General features: G+C 42.4%; 1 protein-coding gene and 2 non-coding genes across 3 annotated transcripts in view; 2 read left to right on the top strand and 1 right to left on the bottom strand.

Moving 5' to 3' along the window:
- The window catches only part of notch2 (notch receptor 2), a 78,374-nt gene that overhangs the window by 40,001 nt on the left and 28,042 nt on the right, over positions 1 to 10,331 (bottom strand).
- Positions 7,296 to 7,368, top strand: trnak-cuu (transfer RNA lysine (anticodon CUU)). Its single transcript has one exon. It is a non-coding gene; the product is annotated as a tRNA-Lys (tRNA).
- Positions 10,075 to 10,147, top strand: trnak-cuu (transfer RNA lysine (anticodon CUU)). Its single transcript has one exon. It is a non-coding gene; the product is annotated as a tRNA-Lys (tRNA).

Below are 10,331 nucleotides of genomic sequence, written 5' to 3'. Positions count from 1 at the left end.
GTCTGTCTGTCTGTCTGTGTGTGTGTCTGTGTGTCTGTGTGTCTGTCTGTCTGTCTGTCTGTCTGTCTGTCTGTCTGTCTGTCTGTCTGTCTGCTAGGCACACGGGGTCTATTTATGGAAAGCAATGTCACTCATGCAACACCATAAGATAGCATTCTCCCTGGCCTGCTCACTGCTCATACATCATTAACATGCTCCACGACCCCTCCACACTCACACACACACTCGCTGACAAATACACACACACACACAGAATATACAGCACACGACATGCTGCCAATCAACCATTGCAAGACAACGAAGGAAAATGGTGTTGCTGTTCAACACTGTATGTTACATTATTATTATTATTTACTCTTCAGGCATATTAAAAGTCCAATAGAGTGGTGCAGTGATGACGTATTTTAGTAGGAAGACCCGGAAGTTGCCATCACAAGGTTACCTCAACAAAAAGCAATGGGATTTTTCCATTCCATAATCTCCACATACTAACACCACTTAGTGATTTTTAAATTCAATCGCCAGTAAAAAGCAAAAACCAACGTTAGGCTATAAACGAACTACATCACAATCGTTATGGCTGCGCATAACCACCGCTAAGCTAAATGTGGCTAATGTTCTGTGTGATGATGTCTCATTTAGACACTTGTTACCAACTGCCATTTTAAGTAATACTGACATAATATACTACGCTTAAAACAAAGCGTAAGTATCTCTTCAGCCTGTGTTAACCACGGACCTTCACAGACCTTCTAACAAATAACACGTTCGAAAAACCTATGACTTTGAGACAAGGAAAGTGGTAAAATGCTAACGAGTATCTGGGTTTTAGGACTCATTCCTGCATTACTCTAAGAAATGCTGACTTAACAAACAAAAATTAAATGTGAGAAATAAGTTGTTAATATTCCAACACTTTAACATGTTATTAAAGTAGTCAAGCCTTCAAAGCTGAAATACATTTTTTCGGTTTTCTTTTCACCTCTTCTAAATCGGCAGAAATCTTTGCAGGTGCAGATATTTTAAAAGGTGTCCTGAGTTTAATGTGTGTCAAAGCGTCAAATAAGTGCTTGCATGTGTGCGTGTTTCAGAGTGACGGAAACGGAGAGAGAGAGTGTGGGTGACCTCGTCAGCCTCTGAGACAGCCTTCAGAGAACAGCGATGACAGGAGGAATTAGTAACACAAGTAACACAAACTGGAAAAAATAGCCTCCTCTCCTCTCCTCAACCCCTCAACTTGCTCTATCCCTTGCTCACTAAAGCATAATTTCATATTTCAGCAGATACAAAAAAGCTCTTAAGAAGTCAGTTAGCAGTAACCGAGCTTCACACAGAGCAACGAGAGTTAACAACCAGAGCATGGACATATGGGACAGAGTCAGAGAGACAGGGAAGGGAACACATCTGGACAGGGATTAGGACAGCTAAAGAGGCTAAAAAAGGAGGAGGAGACAGAAGGATAGGCTTAGCGATGGCTCAGGGAGGGGTGAGGGGTGAAGCTGGGGGTGGGTGAGGGATGACGTTCTTACTTGAAAGAAGCCCGGGGGCATGGGTCCTCCTGGCATGGGTCCTCCTGGCATGCCATCATTGGGTGGCATGTTGCCCATCACTGGACTGGGAGCAGCGGCCGCACTCTGAGGAAAACACACAAGTAAACTCAGATTAATCTCTGGATTCATGTTTAGCAACAAAGAGTAAACAGCAGTCAGGAGGGGTCAAAATAACCCGCTGCCCACTGAAAACAATCAAAAGAGAGATATGATGTGTGGAAAAGATCCAACCCTCATTACTGAATTTCTGGACACAAATAGAGCAATTACTGATAACTGATGAAGATATGATTATTTAGTCAGAGAGATCAATTATTTGATGTACGACACAAAACTATCTACTTCTGTACAGAATTTAATTTCACAGTTTTTATCCTATATTTAGCTTTATCTGTATCAGTCCTTAGATCGGCATCGAAACAAACTAAACATGTTTGATACAATGTGAAAAATAAGCGATAAATACTCCTATCATGCAAAATGCACTTTTGTACGTCTTTTATACATGAATATGTGTCCCCGGTGTTCCAGGGAACTCACCAAGATTCAGAAAACACAACCCTCTCTATTTTCCTCCATACCCAAATCTCTTAAAAAGGGGCTGCAACGGATCTGATGTAGACTGATCCAGATTTGAACACTTCTATGACGTCACAGAAGTGGCGCTACGGCTATTGGGCCAACTCCACCAATCAGGAGGAGACAGCCACGGACATTGCCGTTGGAAAGCGCTGGAGACGCTGTAGTACATATGCCAGGCCNTAGCATTAATCATTTTGTAAAGCTGGGGGCAATGCTAGTAGCCAGTTAGCTGTACTCTCCTTCACTTCCTGGTAGATACTCTTGACTTCTCAATGCTCGTCTACAGTTGAGACTAAAAGGAAGGTACACACACACACACACACACACACACACACACACACACACACACACACACACACACACACACACACACACACACACTCACTCACAGTTCTTCACTTTCCGACCTCTCTTTACTCCCGGTCTCTTCTTCTCCCTCTCTTTTTGCTAGTGGAAATGCCCATCTCTACACTCTGTAAGTCTCTTATGATTCATTCAGAGTCCCACAGATTCACACCGTCCTGTGTGTGTGTGTGTGTGTGTGTGTGTGTGTGTGTGTGTGTGTGTGTGTGTGTGTGTGTGTGTGTGTGTGTGTGTGTGTGTGTGTGTGTGTGTGTGTGTGTGTGTGTGTGTGTGTGTGTGTGTGTGTGTCCTGCCTCGTGGCCCCAGGGCCTGTTAGTAGTGTCTGGGCCGTGCAGGTTGCTCTGGAAGTGAATGAAGCTCTAGTTACAGTGGGGGGAGGGGCAGGAGGAGAGCAGTGTGTGTGAATGTGTGTTTGTACATTTTATTCAGAGTATTGTTGTTTCGTTAGCTAATAGATTGTGTGGGAAAAAAAGAATATTATAGCTATTAAAGCTTCTGGTTCTTTCACTGTTGTGCTAACTGTCCTGCAGCCTTGACTTGTGGTGCATGTGAGCACATTGCTTTCCTGCCACCTCCAGGTAATTAAAACTACTTAAAAAAGGTTAAGAAAAAAGAATGAGCATAGGTCTTAAAGTTGTACAGACCGGATTCAAACTGCAGTTTACAGTGTTTTGACCTTTTGAGAAGTGAGAAATTGCCAAATATAAAGACAGGTTGCTTTAAATCATATAGCGTACATCCAACATCACTGCTTCTCCTATAAAGACAGTGTCAGTGTGGAAGGAGGGCTGTTTGTACCTCTATCATCCTCCACCCTGTTGGATCCTCCTCCGGCTCCACATCCTGACTGGAAATGGGTAACTTTTTGTTTTCTCGTCTCATCACGTCGGCCATGTGTGAATGTCGAGCTCTGACAAAGCAGTCATGACCAAACAGCGCCTGTCAGCATCACCGCCTCAGTTGAAAACCAGAGCAGTGAGCTGTCTTCTCCCTGATGTTGAAAATCATTATAATTGAAAGCAAAGATGATGGAAATATTGCCAGGAATACGTTTTGGAGGCTGTAGTCAAACTGGGGCTGCATGCAGGAATAAAGGAATTTTTATGTATCAAGATCATGGCACTGATTTACATTTTATGCTATTCATCAATATCAAGGTGGACCTAAACACGGCTAGGAATTTAACAAAATTCCCCAAAGCATGAGGCTTGTCTGAGAAATAAACCTCAATACTTTTACGCCATGTGTCGGCAAAACTGAGAATAAAAAGAGTGATGGGCTGGCAAGGATTGTTGACATAAAGGAATATTGTTGTGCTGCTGGAGTTTGTGTGCAAGTACAATTTATTTTGTTGGCCAGCAGATCCGATGGAACATTATTTTAGAGGGATCCACTTGGGATTAGATATAGAGCAGTTAATACTATATCAATTAATCTTACTGTTCCTAGCCCTATCCCTCTCAAATGTACTAGTTCATCTTGTTGTGAAATGCTTTGTTTGATTTTGTTGTTTGGTTGTTTTGACAATGAACATTTCTAAGGGTGTCCTCCATCGATGCAACATACGATATAGTTAGCATAAAGGATATTAAATGGTTCATGTAAGTTCACTGTGAAACCTAGGCGAGCCCTATCTGAAAGGTTGACACATTAAACTCTCGACATTTTAAAGTGGACCTATCATGCTATATTTGAATAATATAGTGTAGGACCATACCTATATAAGGCATATTTATACTTTTTATTTTTCAAAATACCAAACAGATCATGCATTTTAGCCATTCCTCATTTCGCTCAATTTAACACTGTCTTTNAATGACACCAGTAATGACAAACAGATGAGAATGCTGCATGGGGTCTGGGTACTGTCCGCTTCTCACCGCAGCGAGCCGCGCAATGTCCCGCCAACACGGCACCCAGACCCCATGCAGCATTCTCATCTGTTTGTCATTACTGGTGTCATTTTCTGGTTGCAAACGCCATTGTAACACATAATCACTGATGTTCCGCTGTAACGGTGGTGGAGCAGCGAGCCTCGCAACGTACCGACCAATCAGAGCACAGTGGGCTCACAGGGAGGGGGGGGGAGCAGGAGCTCCAACAAGCCGTGTAGGACAGAGAGTGAATACACATACTATACAGAGATGGTGTATGAGAAACCAATGTGAGTTTGGAAAATTGCACAATGTAAATCTATTCTAGTAGACCTCAACAATGGAATTATTATCAGTAGAAATGGCCATGACATGGGACCTTTAAAGCATAGAGACATGTCACAGTAGAGACACAAAGTTCTAATATGAATACGAATATGTGCATAATATGGCCCCTTTTAAATGACATGAGGTGGTGTTAATCCTGCTAAGAGAGCTTGTTTTGATCATCCATGTAGCTATCCTTTCTTTAATGATACCTTCTTTATAGTCTCCTGATAAAGACATGCATTCTTGAAGAGGTTTCTTGAACAACCTTGGTCATTTTGCCAGAATAGTATTTATTCACACGCATATTACTCCCTTGGAACCTAACTTCCGGGTAAGCCTGCCAGTAAGCCTGTATCCTGTAGGTACATTTTTCCAGAACCTTCCAGAACTATTCAGTCCAGCATTGTTTTTGCAGTGACTCCAGAATATTGAACCTGTCAAGAAATAGTAACATCAGCCACATATGTGGTGTTTTCCCAAACATGTCTGCGCTGCTGTTTTCTCAAGGATCATGCAAACATTGGGAGGAAAATTCTGAAGACTGAAGCTACTTTACAAGAATGTTTGTAACTGAAGTTGACTTCTGACAACCAAACAACCCATTCATCCATCACTGATAGTGTTTGGCCAACTTCAGTGTTATGTTCGGCAGTTTCTGGGAGATTTAATGAGAAAAGCCCTGCAGTCAACATATCTTCCAGTGGTCTTGAGCAGATCACTGAGCAGTAACTCCTTCAAAAGTTTCAGAATGGCCCTGAAAACAGTACAGGGGTATAGTTAAAAAAGAAGACAAACTAAATGAAGACTATGAGCTCTGCCAGATTGACTAAAACAAGAACAGCTCTGAGAAAAAGTTGATTGAATGGAGAGTTTGATGGCGAGTCATTAAGAGTGATATCACATAGCAAGAGTAAAGCTTGAGGGCAGAGCCAAAGGGAGAAATATAGTGAAAATATATCCAGTCGCAATTCTTACTACTGTTACTTCAATTGATCATTGTGTCTCTGGAAAAATGTTACTTTATCAAATGTCGTTTATTTTTTATTTACAGTAATTACGGACTAATAAATTGACTTTTCAGATAAACTGTACATTTTACAAGCGGGTCAGGTCAGTTTAAGCCAGGATTTATTCCGTATATGTGTGTGTGTGTATGTCTAGTGTTGAGTTGGTGGCACTGGATTGGGCACAGAGTGACGTCAACAGCTGTCATGAGCGAGGTCAGGCCCTGTGTGTGTGTTTGTGTGAGAGACAGTCTGGAGACGGAGGAACATCTTCAGCTGTTGCTTGAGTTATAAAAAAGCCACTCACACACATGCTGTCTACCTTTCTGTCTTAATTTCATCATTTTTTTCCAATCCTTTCCACCTAAACTCCCCTGTTTTAGACTCTCAGTGTGTTTCATCATTTCATTTTGCTCCTCTTAATCTTAAAATGCTCCATATTCCTGAATTCCTCCTTGTTTTCCCTACTGAGGGTAATCACTCCAGTCAGTGGCTCGCTGAATCAGCTGCTCATGAATTTTCTCTGCTTGTCTTTCTTTGAGGCTTGGAGCCTGAAGGTCTAACCTCCAGTTGAACTCGCATAACTGTGTGTGTGTGTGTGTGTGTGTGTGTGTGTGTGTGTGTGTGTGTGTGTGTGTGTGTGTGTGTGTGTGTGTGTGTGTGTGTGTGTGTGTGTGTGTGTGTGTGTGTGTGTGTGTGTACTGACAACGAGGGCATTGGCCATTCCTCCCCTCTCTTTAAAAGGAAATACCAAATTACCAAGGGCCTCCCTCTCTCCCTTGCTCTCATTGCATCAAGGTTTCATAATACACTTTTGGCGGTTTTGTCAAATAAGGCAAAAGACACTTCTTACATTGGAAAATCAAACTGTGGCATTAACATTACATTGCCCACATGTTGTATTCTTTCTGTTAGTTATTGAGAACCTCCTATTTAAGTAGAGTTTCAGTATTCTTCTCATAGATTTTGAAAGTCTCCTAAAATCGTCTGGAGCGATGCACATTATCCTTCCAAAGATATTCCTTTATTTTGTTTCCTCTGAGATGTTCAGATGCAGTGGTTATTTGACTGTTATCACATCTGTCCAGGCACTCATCAGTCTCTGCATCCATTTCTTTATCCAGTAGATAGTTGGGTAGATGTTTGTAGATAGACTTTATTTTGGATAGTTACTTCTTTCAATTCGATATCGTCTTTAGCCGAGCGGTCTAAGGCGCTAGACTCAAGGTTGACTCCTTCCCGAGTGAAAAGGGACTTCTGGTCTCCACATGGAGGCGTGGGTTCAAATCCCACTTCTGACAGTGTTTTACCAGGTCAGATGGCTGACTGACTGCAGAGGAAAAGATCAATTAGCTTATTGCACAAGTCAGCTGTAACATAAAGTTTCAAGTTTCAAAGCTTTATTGTCATTAGTACATTAGCTACAGTGCAGATATGAAATAAAACGAAAGTAGGACATCTGTTCCTGTTGTTGAGAAGTTAATTTACAGAATTGTATTAGAAGACTCCACCAGCCTCCAACCATTGGAAGTGTTTTCAGTCCATTACAGTGAACTCAGCTACGAAATGCGATAATTGTTCAGCCAATTGTAGCCCGGCTAGCTCAGTCGGTAGAGCATGAGACTCTTAATCTCAGGGTCGTGGGTTCGAGCCCCACGTTGGGCGCTGGTCCTTTTAAGGTGGGTGTGTATCTGTAATCAGATATATGATCATATCAATTTCAAATATATATCACATTTACAACATGGATGTGAACCTTGTATTCTACACAGGTATGACAATGCACACTGTCACATAAAGTCAGAACGTGTTGTTGGGTGCATCTCTGTTGCCCACCGACATACACAGGGTTACCAAATATGACCCTTTTTTGGTGGTCTGGCCGAGCGGTCTAAGGTGCGAGACTAAAGGATTTACTTCTTCCTGGGCAAAGGGGACTTCTGGTCTCCAAATGGGGTCGTGGGTTTAAATCCCTACATGTTACATCACTGTTGTTAAGCGATAAAGATACCACTTATTTTGTTTCTGTGTGAAACATGATACCCCTTGAACATCATATTGGGGTTTCCCTTTCCTGTAGTTTGTTCGATAGGTTTGTGTGCATGTAAATGGTCTGCAAAGACTAAAATCCCTGTTCCCTCCAGAGGGAGTTTCTCTCCCACACCACCTGCCTGAATCTCCTCAATTGGACTCCTTTGTTTACTTCCTGAACATAGTGACATAACTATGTAACACGCACTTCTATTGGCTAATGCTCTTGGTCAGCTAACCAATCAGAGCAGACTGGGCTCTGGTTTCAGACAGAGGGTGAAAAGATGAGAAAAATAAAGAGCGTTTTGAACATTAGAGCATGGTACATGCCCCTGTAGAGACACTAAATACTGATATACACCTGAACTTTAGCAGAATGTGTCCTCTTTATGGTGTACATTTGTCTGGATGAACGACGTAGATAAATAATAGGAAAACAATCAGTTGTATTTAACAGATTGAAGTGCCAAATGAAAAAGCCACCTAACACATCTGGATCTGCTGAGTGTTTAGGAGGAGTTGAAGTAAAGTAGAGAGTGAGGGAGAGAATAAATTAGTTTTGAAGCGCCTCAGGTCTGCAGGATCTCCCACTTGGCCTCTCCTTCTCTCCTTTTCTCGTTCCAGCTCGAGGAAAACTCCTCCATTCTCTGCATTCCTGTCACATTCCTGCTCTGGGTTTACCTTCTCTTCCTCTCTACATCAACATCACCTCCTCCTCCTCTTTCTGTCTGTCTCCATCTCATTCCCTCAATCCCTTCTTCTCTTCCTTTTCCATCTTGTGGTCTCTGAATCTCTAACTCTCTCCATCTCTCCAAATCTCCCTTCCCCCCTCTTCTTTCCTCCTCCCTTTTTATTTCCCAGCATGCTCCAGTAGGCCAGTGGAGGCAGGGGGCTCGCCTGAACCCTCCACCCCCAGCAGGGGCCCTGCAGCTCAGCCTTGCTGGCTGGCAGGCTCCCTGGCACACCTCCAGCACACAAACACACACACACACACACACACACACGCACACACACACACACACACACACACACACACACACACACACACACAGAGCTTTTTCCCCCCTTCTCTGCTTGCTTGCTGTGTCCTGGCTCCTTTCTCTCAGCTTCTGTTGCCTTCAGTCTTTCTTCTCTCTCCACACTTTTCTGTTTTGCTCCCTTTATCTCCTATCATCTCAAACTAAAATTAAAGTCAGGATGTATGTTGATGCATCTCTGCTGTTGATCTTGGCAATTTAGTGCTACAAGCAGCCCCTTTTTCCAAAAGGCCTGAGTATTTTCTTTGTAACTAAACACGTTTTTTGTCAGAATTATCATTCCTGAGTATTTTGCAAATACACTATTATTAGTATGAGAACTGTCATTTGTTTAAATTGTTATCCAAAAAGCTAGAATAAGGGAAATAAGCTTCTTTACAGGCTATTTTCATTTCTTTATGCAGGCATTATGTGGGAACAGCAGCGAGCTCTAGGGTATTTTTCCATGTAAGAGACTTTCTGGGAATGCTAGCTCAAGACGCTGTAAGATTCCTGTACAGTGTTCATCAGGAGTCTTGTGGGAACAAAAACTCTAACTATAGAATACAAACATATTATTTTCCTTAGACAGCAACGTTGACCTTCTCACAAAGGTATTGATTGAAGAAGAAGAAATCTTGAAATATAAAGCAGCATACATCATCAGATCTTTCAACCTCATGACAGCCAAGCATAGAAATAAAACCTCATGTGGGAGAGAAACTTCCTCTGCAGGGAACAGGGATTTGAGTCTTTTCAGACCATTTACATGCACACAAACCTAAAGAACACACTACAGGAGAGGGATTATTGTGTGTTATTGCTTGACATTTCTCTCTTGCAATATTTCCACCTTTCAGACCTTCTTCAGATTTCTGCACAATAACACTTCAGATCTGAACATGTGAAACACATCAACATTTACACTTTCACCACCAGTCACATTTCCTCGTTTGCTCTCTCCCAGTGGACTCAAAGGGCAGTTACTTGATTGACGTTTTGACAATGTTTTTTTCCTTGTATAGATGTAGTTCTTGCACACAAGCACATGTCGGTTCTATGAGTATATGACTTCTAAAACAACCAGTGATATCATCGGTCTAAGGCGCCAGATTCAAGGCTCGACTCCTTCCTGTGCAAGGGGACTTCTGGTCCCTTCAAATCCCACTCCTGCAAGTTTTGCGTTATTCTTCTGCAGGTTTTATCCCTGTAGGTTTTCCTCTTAAAGCTTCTTAAATGGCTCCTTAAGACACATCATGAACATTTTTAAATACCATCACCTGGGCTGAGTTTCTTAGTCAATGCCCACTTTAGCATTTGCCCAGCCCGGCTAGCTCAGTCGGTAGAGCATGAGACTCTTAATCTCAGGGTCGTGGGTTCGAGCCCCACGTTGGGCGGAGGACTTTTTAAGATGCATTTACCCCCAGCTCATTCAGATCAGATTCATAGCCTTTCAGCCCTCCAGTTTTTGTCCAATTCGGCAGACCACCTTCAGATGCAGTCAAAAGACAAGATACCTGTGAGACCTTAGGTCGCCTCCGATCGCACTCTGGAGCACTTTGTGAAATCTAAAATCCCTGT

The sequence above is a fragment of the Notothenia coriiceps genome, unplaced genomic scaffold (genome assembly GCF_000735185.1).
Source record: "Notothenia coriiceps isolate Sejong01 unplaced genomic scaffold, NC01 NC01_scaffold00015590, whole genome shotgun sequence".
Lineage (NCBI taxonomy): Eukaryota > Metazoa > Chordata > Actinopteri > Perciformes > Nototheniidae > Notothenia > Notothenia coriiceps.
Note: the sequence above shows the minus strand (reverse complement) of the source record. Positions and strands in the feature narration are given on the sequence as shown.